Here is a 10,505-nt window from a genome sequence, read left to right on the forward strand (position 1 = left end):
AACTACGGTGAGGTGCACGGCAGAGGGTACTTCCTATTGTACCAGTTATTAGGGTTTCTTCCTGTTCCATTCACATATGGAGCGCGGGAAGAATGATTGTTTGAATGCCACTGAGCGTGCAATAATTATTCCAATCTTATCCTCACGACCCCCATCCGTGGTAGGGATATACTATAACCCCATACGTGTCGCTCAATCATTTAAATCAGGGTCTTGAAATTTTGTTAATAGACTTTCTCGGGATAGTTTACGTCTATCTTCAAGAGTCTTCCAATTCAATTCCTTTAGTATCTCTTCGACATTCTCCCGTGGTTTAAACAAACCTGTGACTATTCGTGCTGCCCTTCTCTGTACTACCCTACGGCTCCCACAAACTTGAGTAATAGTCTATAACCGGTCGCACTAATGATTTGTAAGCAATGTCCTTCATAGATTGACTGCACTTCCCCAGTATTCTACCAATTGACTCAAGTCTACCACCTATATTATACCTGACTGATCCTTTGTGATCATTCCATTTCATATCCTTACAAAGTGTTACACTCAGGTATTTGTATGCGTTGGCCTATTTCTACAGTGACTCATTGATATTATAGTCCTAGGATACTACGTTCGTATTGTGCACAATTTTACGTTTCTGAACATTTAAAGTAAGTTGCCAATCTCTGCACCACTTTGAAATCATGACTGAATATTTATGTAGCTTTCTTCAGACAGTACTTTATTACAGCTAACTTCATCATTTGTAAAAAGCTTGATTTCACTATTAATATTGTCTGCAAGGTCATTAATATACAACATGAACATCAAGGGTCCCAACACACGTCCTTGTGGCACAACCGAAGTTACTTCTACATCTGACGATGAATCTCCATCCAAACCACCATACTGCGTCCTCCCTAGTAAAAGGTCCTCAATCCAGTAACAAATTTCACTTGATAACCCATATGATCGTATTTTTGACAATACGCATAGGTGCGCTACTGAGTCAAATCCTTTTCGGAAATATAGAAACAATGCATCTACCTTGTTGCCTTGATCCAAAGATTTCAGTCATCATGTGAGTAAAGTGCGAGTTGGGTTCCACTTGATCGATGTTTCCAAGAACCATGCTGGCTGGCATTGAGGAGGTGATTCTGTTCGAGGTAACTCATTATGTTTGAGCTCAAAATATGCTCTAAGATTCCACAACAAATCGATGTTAAGGATATTGGACGGTAGTTTTGTGGATCACTTCTGTTACCCTTCTTGTGGACGGGTGAGACCTGAGCTTTTCTTCCTGGAACTGGGCACGGTTTTTTGTTTGAGGAATCTATGTTGTATTATAGTTAGGCACAAAGGCAGTGTAGAATCTGACAGGGATTCCATCGAGGCCTAGAGTTTTGTTCAGTTTTAACGATTTCAGCTGCTTCTCAACACCACTGACACTAATACTTACTTTATTCATCTGTTCACTGGTACGATGATTAAATAAGGGCAGTTACCCAGGGTTTTACTTTGTAAACGAACGTTTGAAAAACACAGTTAAGCGCTTCACCTTTTGGTTTGCTACCCTCAATTTCAGTTCCTGTCTCATTTACTACTGATTGGACACTAACTTTGGTGCCACTAACAGCCTTTTCATATCACCAGAAATTCTTTGGATTTTGTGAAAAATCATTTGACAGTATTCTGCTATAGTAGTCATTGAAGGCTTCATGCATTGCTCTCTTGACAGCCAAACGTTTGTCATTCAGTATGTCTGTATCTATAGCCCTATACTTTGCTTTACAACTGTTATGCAGCAATCTCTTTTTCTTTAGAAGTTTCTTTACAGTTACTGTATACCATGGAGGTTCCCTACCATTATGAACTGTTTTACTGGGTATATATCTACCCAGTGGATGGTCAACCATTCTTTTAAACTTAAGCCAGAGTTGCTCTACGTGCTCCCACCCTGTGCTGAAAATTTCGAGTTCCTCATTGAGATATGACACTATTGATTTTTAATCTAGTTTACTGAACAAATATATATTTCTGCTGTTTTAGTTGTCCTTCCTACTTTAGTAATCATTGTTGCCACAGCCGCATCATGTTTCAACTTGGACATTCTCAAAGAGCACAGGTCTATTTGTGCCATTAGATCAAATATATTTCCTTCATGAGTGGGGTTCCTAAAGATCTGTTCTAGGTAGTTTTCAGGGAAGGCATTTAGTAAAGTTTCACAGGATGTGTTATCGCCCCAACCACTAACAAAACTGTAATTTTCCCAATTAATTAATGGATGTGATTCATGGTGTGGGTTCCTGTAGTCATGTCCTAGTTCATGAACCACGGGCAACGTATAAGTGGCCAAGTAAGTGGTCCCGACAGTCGGGATACCAGTTACTTCGGAATAAGGCTGGGCATCTCGGACATATTCTGAGTCGTGGTCACCTTTGTGCTCATACGGCAAAGGCTACCAAATCCACCGGTTAGTCCCTCAAACGTTAGGGGTAAAACTCAATGGGACTCGGGGCAAGTAAGGCTAGCAACCTGCTTCCCTGGTACTTTAAATATGATGCTGGCAACAATCAGAGCAAAATGCCTCGGACCTTTGGAGGTGACGGAGTCCCACCTCTAACTGACAAACCAAGGACTCCTAAGATACGACTTGACAAACAAATGGCAATGAGATGGTGAGCTATTAATATAAGTGGGGGCTACTCTGGGAAGAAGGTAGAGCTGGCAGAGGCTGCAAGTAAGATGGGGCTGGACGTTTTAGCTTTTAGTGACATTCGGGTAAGGGGTGAGAAAGAAGAGGAAGTGGGAGAATACAAGGTCTATATCTCAGGAGTCAAAGCAGGAATAGCACAATGGGGTGTAGGGCTTTACATCAGGAAAGAAATGGAACCCAGCGTAGTTGCAATAAGGTATGTAAACGAACGACTGATGTGGATAGATTTGACAGTGTCTAGCAAGAAAATTAGGATTGTGTCAGTATATTCGCATTGTGAAGGGACAGATCAAGATAAGATGGATAGTTTTTATGAGGCACTCAGTGATGTAGTTGTTAGAGTAAAGGACAAGGACACTGTTCTGCTCATGGGTGATTTTAATGTCAGGATTGGAAATCGAATAGAAGGGTATGAAAAGGTTATGGGTAAATTTGGAGAGGATATGGAGGCCAACAGGAACGGGAAACAACTCTTGGATTTCTGTGCCAGTATGGGCTTAGTAATCACAAACTCCCTTTTTAAACATAGGAACATTCACCAGTATACTTGGGAAGGCAGGGGAACCATTCTGTCATTGACTATATAATAACAGATTAGGAATTCAGGAAGGCTGTGAGGGACACACGTATATTCAGGGGATTCTATGATGACAATGATCATTATTTAATCTGCAGTGAAATTGGGATTGTGAGGTCGAAAGTGCAGGAGGTCAGGTCCATATGTAGGAGGATAAGAGTGGAGAAACTTCAGGATAAGGAAATCAGGCACAAGTACATAACAGTGATCTCAGAAAGGTACCACTTAGTTGAATGTAGTCAATTACAGTCATTGGAAAAGGAATGGACAAGGTACAGGGACACAGTACTAGAAGTGGCTAAAGAATGTCTTGGAACAGTAGTGTGTAAAGGTAGGATGAAGCAAACAGCTTGGTGGAATGACATAGTCAAGGCAGCCTGTAAAAGGAAAAAGAAGGCGTATTAAAAATGGCTACATACTAGAACTCAGGTAGACAGAGAAAGTTATGTTGAAGAAAGAAACAAAGCCAAACAGATAATTGCAGCATCCAAGAAGAAATCATGGGAAGACTTTGGAAACAGGTTGGAGACTTTGGGTCAAGCTGCTGGAAAACCATTCTGGAGTGTAATAAGCAGTCTTCGAAAGGGAGGTAAGAAGGAAATGGCAAGTATTTTGGACAGGTCAGGAAAACTGCTGGTGAATCCTGTGGATGCCTTGGGCAGATGGAGGGAATATTTTGAAGAGTTGCTCAATGTAGGTGAAAATACGATCAGTAATGTTTCAGATTTCGAGGTACAATGGGATAGGAATGATGATGGAAATAGGATCACACTTGAGGAAGTGGAGAAAATGGTCAATAGATTGCAGTGCAATAAAGTAGCTGGGGTGGATGAAATTAAGTCGGAACTCATCAAATACAGTGGAATGTCAGGTCTTAAATGGCTACACAGGATAATTGAAATGGCCTGGGAGTCGGGATAGGTTCCTTCAGACTGGACAAAAGCAGTAATCACACCAATCTTTAAACATGGAAACAGAAAAGATTGTAACAACTACAGAGGTATCTCTTTAATCAGCGTTGTGGGTAAAATCTTCTCGGGTATTGTTGAAAGGAAAGTGCAAGTACTAGTTGAGAACCAATTGGATGAAAATCAGTGTGTGTTTAGGCCTCTTAGAGGTTGTCAGGACCAGATCTTTAGCTTACGGCAAATAATGGAGAAGTGTTATGAGTGGAACAGGGAATTTTATCTATGCTTTATAGATCTAGAAAAGGTATATTACCGGGTTCCTAGGAGGAAGTTATTGTCTGTTCTACGAGATTATGGAATAGGGGGCAAACTTTTGCAAGCAATCAAAGGTCTTTACATGGATAGTCAGGCAGCAGTTAGAGTTGACGGTAAATTGAGTTAATGGTTCAGAGTAGTTTCAGGGGTAAGACAAGGCTGCAACCTGCCTCCACCGTTGTTCATATTATTTATGGAACATACGTTGAAAACAATAGACTGGCTGGGTGAGATTAAGATATGTGAATACAAAATAAGCAGTCTTGCATATGCGGATGACTTAGTTGTGATGGCAGATTCGATTGAAAGTTTGCAAAGTAATATTTCAGAGCTAGATCAGAAATGTAAGGACTATGGTATGAAGATTAGCATCTCCAAAACGAAAGTAATGTCAGTGGGAAAGAGATATAAACGGATTGAGTGCCAAATAGGAGGAACAAAGTTAAAACAGGTGGACGGTTTCAAGTACTTAAGATGCATATTCTCACAGGATGGCAACATAGTGAAAGAGCTGGAAGCGAGGTGTAGCAAAGCTAATGCAGTGAGCGCTCAGCTACGATCTACTCTCTTCTGCAAGAAGGAAGTCAGTACCAAGACTAAGTTATCTGTGCACCGTTCAATCTCTCGACCAACTTTGTTGTATGGGAGCGAAAGCTGGGTGGATTCAGGTTACCTTATCAACAAGGTTGAGGTTACGGATATGAAAGTAGCTAGGATGATTGCAGGTACTAGTAGATGGGAACAATGGCAGGAGGCTGTCCACAATGAGGAAATCAAAGAAAAACTGGGAATGAACTCTATAGAAGTAGCAGGCAGGGCGAACAGGCTTAGATGGTGGGGTCATGTTACACGCATGGGAGAAACAAGGTTACCCAAGAGACTCATGGGTTCAGCAGTAGAGGGTAGGAGGAGTCGGGGCAGACCAAGGAGAAGGTACCTGGATTCGGTTAAGAATGATTTTGAAGTAATAGGCTTAACATCAGAAGAGGCACCAATGTTAGCACTGAATAGGGGATCATGGAGGAATTTTATAAGGGGGACTATGCTCTAGACTGAACGCTGAAAGGCATAATCAGTCTTAAATGATGATGATGATGATGATGATGATGAATTGATGGATGATTAAAGTATCCGCCGATCGATTGGCCAACTTACGTACAAGTGAACTGAGATTTCCTCTAAAGTTTCCGGTTACGTCAGGAGATGAGTCTGATGGGCGATAGAAGAATCCAGTCATCATTTTATGCCCACCCCTGATACCGACTCTTGCCCAAACAATCTCCCATGCAGCTTCAATTTCTACCTCGGTGAATTTGCGTTGTTCTGGTACTGCAACAAATACACCACCTCCATTTCTCATTTGTCTATCCTTTTGATATACACTTAAACTATCCCCAAAAATATCACTGCTATCAATTTCTGCTTTCAACCAGCTTGTCTTTGAGTGAGTTTATTGAGTAGCTCGAGTATGACATCTTATCCCTGATTGACCGCTAAGTGCAGAATTACACGACAGTTATCACTGTTTTGAACAGTTATCACTGTTTTGAACTATCTTCATTGAAGGCTAATGACCTGTTGTACGACCACAAATTGTACTAACTATTACAGATTACAAAAACAGTGAGACTAAATAAAAACGGAGAAACGCTTGCAAATGCGCTGATTCGTTTTCGGTTACTAATGCCTGTGTGGGCACGGTAGATGTTGCTGATTCTTATTACGAGAGGAATTTGAAGAGTGAACTCTTGGATCTTCCACAGAAACGTAAATTGAAGCCTGAGGCTGCTCTCGCTCCCTCCAGCATAGATTTAGCGGTGCAATAATGAGTCTATTAATGAGAGAAAAATTCGGTCACAGGAAACAAAAGAAGAACAGAGGCGTTCACGTAGCCCATCACGTGTCAGGCATGCAGTCGACGGGCACAGCAGGGTGGTTAGTCAGTAACGTTTCGGCCTGGTAACAGGAACGCGTGGCGAATGCCTGCCTGTCGCCGCTATCGAGAGTAATTTCAATGCTGTGCACCACCGAGACGCCATCCTCCAACAACTTGTGCGTCTCTCAAGACGATACAGTGCACGGACGCACGTCGCTGCGTCGCCCACCTCGTGAAGTCCTTGCGCCAGGATGTAGGACTCGACAGGAAAGACGAATCCGATTTAGCACGTCAGGACCAGTTAAAATGGATGACGCTAGGACGGCAACTATCGAGAAGTAGAATGGGCGTGAGGCTGGGTAGCAACGTCTCCATTCCACTGTCTCGCAGCCAGTATTAGAGATGGGTCGTTCGCGAACTAACGAGTCCAAAGGAACGGTTCAGTAAGATGAACGGAACGAGCGAGGAACGAATTCTAAGGAACGGTCTTTCATAGTTCACTTCTGTCGCGGCTTTCTACTTATAGTTCCCGGGAACGGGAAACGTACGGTCTCGTTGCCGCAACGGGACATCGGCCAGTCTCGTTCCTGCCTCGGTCCTGTTCCCGTCTTTCTCGGTCTCGGTCTCGGTCTCGGTCTCGGTCTCGGTCCCGGTCCCGGTCTCGGTCTCGCTCGGCCGGACTCGTCCTTCTTCGCGCAGTCACTCTTCGCAGTTCCACTGCCGACTGCTCATAGTTCAGTATCGTGTTGTTCCGTTTTGTTGCTTCGCACACCCATCTGGATCTGTTTCAAACCTTTTTTCATCTCTGGACTTCTGGTTCTTTCCGTATTCTATTCAGCGTATACGACCGGTAGTTAAAATGTATTTTATAATTACGTAAATTACATAAAAATTACGTGGTATTTATTACATACAAAGAATTTATCTTTTCAGGTAACAGAGTGGCGTATCAGCTTACTTCATTATTTCGATAAACAGCAGAAGAAATACTTGCAAAAAGGCAAGATTTTCTTGTTATTACATATGCAAAGGACGTCGCCATGGCACATGCGAGTATCCATTTTGTCTTTTTTTGATCCAGCCGGCCGAAGTGGCCGTGCGGTTAAAGGCGCTGCAGTCTGGAACCGCAAAGACCGCTACGGTCGCAGGTTCGAATCCTGCCTCGGGCATGGATGTTTGTGATGTCCTTAGGTTAGTTAGGTTTAACTAGTTCTAAGTTCTAGGGGACTAATGACCTCAGCAGTTGAGTCCCATAGTGCTCAGAGCCCTTTGAACCATTTTTTTTTTTTTTTTGATCCAAGGTAAAAGAGCATGTTCATTGTTACGGAAGGCAGACCGAATTAAGCCCGCGCTTCGTAATCGAGTGTATGGTGTCATATTTTGTAAAGAGATATGGTAATTCCTACAATATTATTTCAGTGGTACAGGGTGGCGCACGAAAAATCGGCTCCGGGTACTAGACGGCTCATTGTCGCCCAGAAATCGTCATCTATTGTTTCGAAGTTGTTGTCTGCATTAGCTTTTTTTTTTATATCTTCACTGCCTAATTATTACATGTTTATCTACTCTGCTCGTAGCGGTCAACAAATTGTGCGTAATTTGCGAGCAGTCTGTACTCGGGGCCGGTTTTTCGTGCGCCACCTTATATTATTTAACTGCGATAAGCCGCATAACGCTATAGTTGGCTAAACGAGATGTTTTGCAGAATCACGAAAATTACAGGTGTGTGAATTCTTTTATGAATAAAAACTCTGTACTCCAGGAGGGAGGCAAGTGCCCTCTCTTTGCGCCTTCCATCTTCAGTCACCTACTAATTTTCAATTTTTCATAAGATCCATATACCAAGCACAGTGAACGGTGAACGAGTAAAAATGAGCGGTTCCCAAAAAAGAGCGGTCACCAGTGAACTAGTTCCCAAGGATGAAGGAGTTTGCCTGTCTCCAGCCAGGTCTAGGGGTAGCGTCTTTGATCCATAATTAAAAACATCTTCGGTCCCGGGTTCGATCCCCGCCACTGCTTAAATTTTGGTAAATAATCAGCATTGGCGGCCGAAGACTTCCGGCATAAGAAGTCAGCCTCATTCTGCCAACGTCCTTGTCAAAGAGGGCGGAGGAGCGGATAGAGGTTCAGGGCACTCTCTTGTCCTAGGGGTGGGAAATTGCCCCTAAGGGCGGAAGAATCAACAATGATCAACGACATGAGGATGCAGAAGGCAATGGAAACCACTGCATTAAAGACACGTAACGAGTATCCACAGGACATGTGGCCTGTAATTGAAGAAGTGTCATGATGATCTCTCCATTGGCAAAAGATTCCGGAATAGTCCCCCATTCGGATTTCCGGGAGAGGACTGCCAAGGGGGAGGTTACCATGAGAAATAGATTGAATAATCAACGAAAGGATAACGTTCTACGAGTCGGGGCGTGGAATGTCAGAAGCTTGAACGTGGTAGGGAAACTAGAAAACCTGAAAAGGGAAATGCAAAGGCTCAATCTAGATATAGTAGGGGTCAGTGAAGTGAAGTGGAAGGAAGACAAGGATTTATGGTCAGATGAGTATCGAGTAATATCAACAGCAGCAGAAAATGGTATAACAGGTGTAGGATTCGTTATGAATAGGAAGGTAGGGAAGAGGGTGTGTTACGGTGAACAGTTCAGTGACCGGGTTGTTCTAATCAGAATCGACACCAGACCAACACCGACAACGATAGTTCAGGTATACATGCCGACGTCGCAAGCTGAAGATGAACAGATAGAGAAAGTGTATGAGGATATTGAAAGGGTAATGCAGTATGTAAAGGGGGACGAAAATCTAATAGTCATGGGCGACTGGAATGCAGTTGTAGGGGAAGGAGTAGAAGAAAAGGTTACAGGAGAATATGGGCTTGGGACGAGGAATGAAAGAGGAGAAAGACTAATTGAGTTCTGTAACAAGTTTCAGCTAGTAATAGCGAATACCCTGTTCAAGAATCACAAGAGGAGGAGGTATACTTGGAAAAGGCCGGGAGATACGGGAAGATTTCAATTAGATTACATCATGGTCAGACAGAGATTCCGAAATCAGATACTGGATTGTAAGGCGTACCCAGGAGCAGATATAGACTCAGATCACAATGTAGTAGTGATGAAGAGTAGGCTGAAGTTCAAGACATTAGTCAGGAAGAATCAATACGCAAAGAAGTGGGATACGGAGGTACTAAGGAATGACGAGATACATTTGAAGTTCTCTAACGCTATAGATACAGCAATAAGGAATAGCGCAGTAGGCAGTACAGTTGAAGAGGAATGGACATCTCTAAAAAGGGCCATCATAGAAGTTGGGAAGGAAATCATAGGTTCAAAGAAGGTAGCTGCGAAGAAACCATGGGTAACAGAAGAAATACTTCAGTTGATTGATGAAAGGAGGAAGTACAAACATGTTCCGGGAAAATCAGGAATACAGAAATACAAGTCGCTCAGGAATGAAATAAATAGTAAGTGCAGGGAAGCTAAGACGAAATGGCTGCAGGAAAAATGTGAAGACATCGAAAAAGATACGATTGTCGGAAGGACAGACTCAGCATACAGGAAAGTCAAAAAAACCTTTGGTGACAGTAAAAGCAACGGTGGTAACATTAAGAGTGCAACGGGAATTCCACTGTTAAATGCAGAGGAGAGAGCAGATAGGTGGAAAGAATACATTGAAAGCCTCTATGAGGGTGAAGATTTGTCTGATGTGATAGAAGAAGAAACAGGAGTCGATTTAGAAGAGATAGGGGATCCAGTATTAGAATGGGAATTTAAAAGAGCTTTGGAGGACAAACGGTCAAATAAGGCAGAAGGGATAGATAACATTCCATCAGAATTTCTAAAATCATTGGGGGAAGTGGCAACAAAACGACTATTCACGTTGGTGTGTAGAATATATGAGTCTGGCGACATACCATCTGACTTTCGGAAAAGCATCATCCACACAATTCCGAAGACGGCAAGAGCTGACAAGTGCGAAAATTATCGCATATCAGCTTAACAGCTCATGCATCGATGCAGCTTACAAGAATAATATACAGAAGAATGGAAAAGAAAATAGAGAATGCGCTAGGTGACGATCAGTTTGGCTTTAGGAAAAGTAAAGGTACGAGAGAGGCAATTCTGA

Source organism: Schistocerca serialis, chromosome 6 (genome assembly GCF_023864345.2).
Source record: "Schistocerca serialis cubense isolate TAMUIC-IGC-003099 chromosome 6, iqSchSeri2.2, whole genome shotgun sequence".
Lineage (NCBI taxonomy): Eukaryota > Metazoa > Arthropoda > Insecta > Orthoptera > Acrididae > Schistocerca > Schistocerca serialis.